We start from the raw sequence: 6,600 nt of genomic DNA, 5'->3' as shown, positions 1-6,600 counted from the left end.
ATCAGTCATTAATCAAGAAAATGCCCATAGACATACCCGTAGGCCAATCTGATGGAGGCATTTCTTCAGTTGAGGCATTTCTCAGATAATTCTAGCTTGTCTCAAGTAGACATAAAATTAACCCACACCACCTTATACAAAGTAAAAGCCAAGATCTTTGCAGCCCCCGCCCCCCTTTTGAGACAAGGTCTCTATGTGTAGCCCTGACTGTACTGGAACTCACTCAGTAGACCAGGCTGGTCTCAAACTCACAAGAGATTCACCTACCTCTGTCTTCTGAGTGTTGGGATTAAAGGCATGCGCCACCACCATTTGGCCTTCACAATGCTTTTAATGATTATGAAATACGTCATTCATCAGTGTGCTTTAGTGTGAATTGATTTCAGAGCATGACCCCCCTTCCTCCTCCATTTTGCAGATCAGACTCTGAGCTGTCCTCATGCCAGGGTCCTTGCTCTTATCCCTCTGCCTGGAGCTCTCTTCTTCAGTCAGAGCTTCATGGCCTCACTCAAACACCATCTTTCCTGTTTTTTTTTTTTTTATTTAAGTTTCTTTTAATGTGTTTCTTTTTCATTTTGTTTCTATTATTATTATTATTATTATTATTATTATTATTATTATTATTATTAGTGTGTGTGGGGTGTGTGTGTGTGTGTGTGTGTGTGTGTGTGTGTGATACTGTATGCAATAGACTCTCCATAGAGTTGAGATTTGTTTTGTTCTCTGCCCAGGGATGGAGTGACAGCAGTGTTCAATGAATTCAAGGAGATGCTAGGTGTTTCTCCATCTACCATCTCATGTGCATTTTCTGACAAAGGTTTGATTTTCATTACTGTATTTTACCAATGATGGACATTATTACAGATGATGTTTTTATATTGGGCATTGATTTTCCCTGAAATTAAAACTAAACTAAAGCACCTTTCATTTCTTCCAGCTGGAATTTGGACAACACATTTCACATGTGGCTATCCTTTACAGGCACCTGAGAGAGGCTAAGATTTAAAGAAGTTGTTTGGAGTCTTTTTCTCAGCACAGGCAACATTTACCACTTCTGAATTAAAACAAATGATGGATTTCCACCTAAGTTCAAATTGACCTTTGCTATTTTCGCCTGACTTCTTCAGCCCTCATAACTCATTTTAAACTTTGTTTCAATGATGTGGCGCTGCTCTCTGCCTTTGCCTTTGCTGCAAATAAGGCCCGCCCACTGAGTCTCTGCTTCCCACAGCAGTAGACTTGCAGACTGCAGAGTCATTTAATAGTGTTCGTGAAGAAAAGTTGATGACTCACTGCACAGCCCCTGGGGAGGGAGGAGGTGATTGCAAACAATTTAGAACACGGCAAGAAAGCCTAGCATGACTGCCTTGCAGCAATCAAACACCTACCACAAAAAAAAAAAAAAAGTCTTGTCTGAACTTGATTGAATGCTGATTTAATTTTTCCAGAAATATGTTAGCTGAGCAGTCTGCTGGGCTCAACACTATTTCCCTTACTCTGGCAGAGTGGAAGTTGTAACCACACTAAGTTTTATAGCTTCAGATAATATGTATTCGGAAAAAAAGATCTCCCTAAAGATTTTTTTTTATCTCAAAACATGTGATTCTAATTTTATAGGAGGGGATGTCACTGTTTTATTTGAATTCTTATGAAAAAAAAAGCATTTTTGGTTTGCTTTTGCTTTTGCTTTCTAAAATAGAAACCAAGATCTAATACACATCAGCCATCTAAAGTGGATGCAGGGAACAGTTGCCATGGGTAAGACCCCCAACCCTCCACCCTCCCCAACTTGCCTCTTGCTGCCTGAAATCTTGAAAAGTGGGGATGGCTTTGCTTGTGTAAGGACTTCATTTGTGGGGCTGGGAGTATAGTTCCAGGGTAGAGTGCTTGCTAAGACCTACAAGACCTGGGCTGGATCCCTAGCATGCAAAAGGAAATCCATCTCTTCACAGGTTGGAGAGGCGGCTCAGCTGTTAAAAGCATACTGCTAGTCTTTGTTTGTTTTCTGTTGCTGCGATATACACATTAACCAAAAGCAAAGCTGGGGAGAAAAGGCTTTATTTCAGCTTACAACTTCTGGGCCATACTCTATCACTGTGAGAAGCCAGGGCAAGAGCTCAGGCCGGAGCAGATGCAGAGGCGGTATAGAGGGGTGCACCTTACTGACTTGCTCCTCATGGATTGCTCAGCTTGCTGAGGACCTCCTGCGTGGGATGGCACCATGTATAGGGAGCTAAGCACTCCCACATCAACCATAAATCAAGAAATTGCCAGACATGCTTGGTGCTTTCGGGTCAGTCTAATGAAGCATCTTCTCAATTAATATTCCATCTTCTGGTCTGTGTTGCCACTCAAGGTCAGGCAGATTTCTGTGGTCTATGTTGCAGCCTGGAGCCATGTTGATGTCCATGACCACAGCTACATCTCAGGCCTTTGTCTGGGTCCTTGGCCATACTGCAACTGGGAGCCCTGTTAATGGTCTTTGCTGAAACCAGAAGCCAAGTGGAAGCCCATGATCCATGCTCCCTTGGTTCCTAAACAGCAAATAAGCTACTTTGGCAGTGATATCGATGACTGGAGATGCACAGTTGAGAAAGAGGGACATGGAAGACTTCTGTGACAACCCCTACCTCCACCTTCATCCACCTCTCCCAAAATAGTAACAGCCTAAACAGGAAACCATCAAAAAGAACACTTAAACTGTGATAGGATGCTCTCCACACCAGATAGCTTCCAGAAGGGTTGCGGGAGGGGAAGGACTCAGTCCTATTTAAGTGACAGGCCACTGAGAGTTTGCACATGTTCTGGTGAGTATATAAACAACACAAATTGGACTTTTTTTTTTTCCTGGCAGGGGGAGATGACAAGGTGTCAGGGGTGGGGGGAGGGTGAACAGGGAAGGACTGGGAATAAAATGTGATAGGGGTGTATGATGTGAAATCCCCCAAAAACCAACAAAAATATTATGTTGGAAAAAAGTATTCCATCTTCCCAGATGAGCCTAATTTGTGTCAAACTGACAAGTAACCAGCACACTGCTTTTGCAGAGGTCTGAAGTCTGATTCCCATCACCCATATCTTTGACTCAGAGGCACCTATAGCTTGAGTTCTGGGGGATCCCACACCTGTGGTCTCTGTGGGTACCTGCACACATATACCGCCTCATACACAAATAATTAAAAGTAATAAAATTAAATATTTTAAAAATATTAATGGTCCCATTTGGGGTTACTGCTTAAATTTCCTTGATTGCTTTTACCCTAATGGCTATGGCCTTTGTGGAGGACTGTGGAAGGTCCCTCACTGTACTGTAGCTGAGATTTTTGAGGGTGGGAATAGTGTTAGGAACTAACTAGATAAAGAAGTGGTGGGATAGTGTTCCAAGCAGCGGGACAACATATGCAAAGAAACAAGGAACACATTTTCCTCATATGTCTTTACCACTTTAGGACAGGGTCTAGTGCTTTGTTTTGTTTTGGTTTGGTTTTGATTTTTTTGTGACAGGGTTTCTCTATGTAGCTTTATAGACCAGGCTGGCCTCGAACTCAGAGATCCTCCTGCCTCTGCCTCCTGAGTACTGGGATTAAAGGCGCGTGCCACCACTGCCTGGCTGGTTATGATTTTTATATTATCTTTATTAAGTTATTTTAAAGGAGTCATCCTTTTCAAATTCACCATTTAGGTCTACTAGTGCAGCATTGTTTGATTCTGACATATCTGATAGTTCTTTAGTCCAAGAGGTTATCCCAGTGTCTCAGTGGTTCCAGTCTGGTGCTGAAGGCCATGAGGATTCTGGGAGTGCTGCTGGTCTTCAGTCTACATTGGAATCCTGAAGAAGTGGTGTTGAATCCTAGGGAAGGAATGCCTTAGCAAGAGGATAGGTGAATGTCCCAGCAAAAGTGAGGGCAAGCAGGCAAAAAGCAAAGCGTTCTTCTTCCATGTCCTTTTATTTGGGATGCTACCAGAAGGCGTCACCACATTTAGAGTGGGTCTTCCCACTTCAAGAAAAACCCTACAGGAGTGCCCAGCTTGTCAAGCTGACAACCAAGGCTAGCTGTCATAGGCAGTAAAAACTCTTAATCACTGACCCACCTCTCCATTACTTGGGAATAGACCATTGAGTAGATTTACCTGATTTCTACTTATGAGCACAGAGAAGGGAGCTGATAGATGGGAGGGTGAGGGAGTGTAAACCTAGAACACAGACAATTCAGAAGAGTTTCTCCTTTTAAAAAAGAGATACCCGGGGGAAATCTATTTCTTAGTACAAAGCCAGTTAGTAATTGATGCAGGAAATAGTCCAGTTGACTGAGTTCTGACACTATCTTTTTCAGTTGATGGTACTAATATTTAAAAGAGCAATGATTTCCAGGAGGTGGTGGCACACACCTTTAATCCCAGCACTCCGGAGGCAGAGACAGGAGGATCTCTATGAGTTGGAGGCCAGCCTGGTTTACTGTAGTTGGAATTTTCTTCGGGCCAATAACCAGCTCCCAAATAAAGACATGGAGACTTATTATTAATTATGAATGCTTTGCCTTTGTTTAGGCTTGTCCCACTAACTCTTTTAACTTAATTTAACCTGTTTCTATTCATCTATGTTTTGCTTCCAGGGCTTTTTACCTTTCTTTCATTCTGTATGTCCTACTTTGCTGCTTCTTCCAAGTCTGGCTGTCTGGCCCCTGGCATCTCCCTGGTATTTCTTTTCTTTCTTAACCCAAACCTAACTAAATTCCTCCTCCTACTTACTCTCCCTGCCCAGAAGTCTGGCCTATACCTCCTCCCTTGCTGTTGGCTGTTCAGCTTTTTATTAGACCAATCAGGTGCCTTAGGCAGGCAAGGTAAAACAGCAACACATCTTTATGTAATTAAACAAATGCAACACATCTCGTACATGGTTAAATATTCTGCAACAGTTTACAGAGTGAGTTCCAGGACAGCCAAGGCTACACAGTAAAACTTTGTCTAAAAAAACCAAAGAAGAAGAAGAGGGGAAAGGGGAGGAGGAGGAGCAATGGTTGAGTGCTTATGGTTTTTATCAGGCTTTCAGGGACATGGGTTGCTTTGGGGAGCTAGTCCAACTCTGTTAACGGCAGTTGAGAAACTGACACAATATGGTAACAGTAGCAAGAACAAGACCTGTACATCTTGGATTTATTGTTATTATTACTGAGTCTTGTATGTATCCCAGGCTGGCCTCCAACTCCTGTCAATCTTCCTGCTCTAGTCTCCATTGCACTCAGCCAGCTTTTACTATATAAGCATTTGATGCTATTTTATCTGGGTTCCCACAGAAATAAGGCTCTGAGACAGATGTCTGTGTTCAGGAAATATAATCTAAAGGTTCTGTGGTCAGTATTTACAGGAGCAAGAGGCTTGTGGGCTGGGGAGAGTGGGAAATGAAACTGTGAAAGTTGTAATAAAGGTCAAGGGGCCCCATAGGGTGCTCCAGCTTGTGGCTGAGCTAGCCTTCTTCAAATCAGGAACTTTAGGCCTCAATTACCCTGCAGAACTTTAACAAGTCACTGGAGGTAGCCTGATTCTAGGGAGGCAGCACTGACCTAAGGAAGTTGGGCAAGGACAGTTCTGGTTGGATTTAGCTAACGATTGTGAAGTCCACCACTCCCAGCAGCTGGAGAAGTGAGTGCCAGTTCTGAAGATCTGTATTCCACAGCCTCCACTACATTGCTCAACATAGCTTGGTAATGATGTTTTCATATGCACTCTTGAATTCTCCTACTAATTAACATGATCCTTGTTAATAGATACTCAACTCAGTTTTATTGTAGCTCAAAAGAAGTATAGGGATAACTATATAACTCAGTGGGATTTTCCTAGCATAAATGAGGCCCTGAGTTAGAACCCTAGCATGTTCCCCACATGTATACAATGGAGAATATACCAATCAGAAGATACATAATATTTATGAATATTAATGGTGGTTTAAAAAGAGTAACTTGTGGGACTGGAGAGATGGCTTAGCAGGTAAGCATGATGGCTGCTCTTCCTGAGGACCCGGGTTTCAGTACCAGCATCCACATGACTACTCACAACCTTATAAAACTCCAGTTCACAGAGATCTGATGCCCTCTGTGGCCTCCATGGGCATCAGGCACTCACATGGTACACACACACACACACACACACACACACACACACACACACACACACGTAAAACATTCAAGCACATGAAATAAATAAAAAAACTTAAAAAGAAGAACCTGTATGGCATGCCCTCCCGTCTTAGCTAAAGCTAAAATTTGAAATTAGGAATATTGTTTGTTTTATGTATAGGAATATTATATGTATATGTATACACACATACAGTAGTTGGAGTTAGAAACAATTTTGAACCACCCAACATGGCTTGCAGGAGTGAAACTGGGTCCTCCGGAAGAGCAGTAAGTACTCTTAACCACTAAGCCATTTCTCCATCCCCTATATCATAATCTTTTTTTTTTTTTTTTTTTTTTTGGTTTTTTCGAGGCAGGGTTTCTCTGTGTAGCTTTGGAGCCTATCCTGGCACTTGCTCTTGTAGACCAGGCTGGTCTCGAACTCACAGAGATCCGCCTCTGCCTCCCAAGTGCTGGGATTAAAGGC

The 6,600-nt window shown here is 42.6% G+C and overlaps 1 long non-coding RNA gene across 1 annotated transcript; it reads left to right on the top strand.

Annotated features, from left to right (window-relative positions):
• Positions 1–696: 696 nt before the first annotated feature.
• LOC118238719 lies at positions 697–2,846 on the top strand. Its single transcript, XR_004772417.1, has 3 exons — positions 697–1,758; positions 1,953–2,293; positions 2,388–2,846. It is a non-coding gene; the product is annotated as an uncharacterized LOC118238719 (long non-coding RNA).
• Positions 2,847–6,600: the final 3,754 nt, after the last annotated feature.

This window comes from Cricetulus griseus (genome assembly GCF_003668045.3).
Source record: "Cricetulus griseus strain 17A/GY chromosome 1 unlocalized genomic scaffold, alternate assembly CriGri-PICRH-1.0 chr1_1, whole genome shotgun sequence".
Lineage (NCBI taxonomy): Eukaryota > Metazoa > Chordata > Mammalia > Rodentia > Cricetidae > Cricetulus > Cricetulus griseus.
The sequence above is the reverse complement of the archived record's forward strand: the minus strand, read 5'-3'. Positions and strand labels throughout refer to the sequence as shown.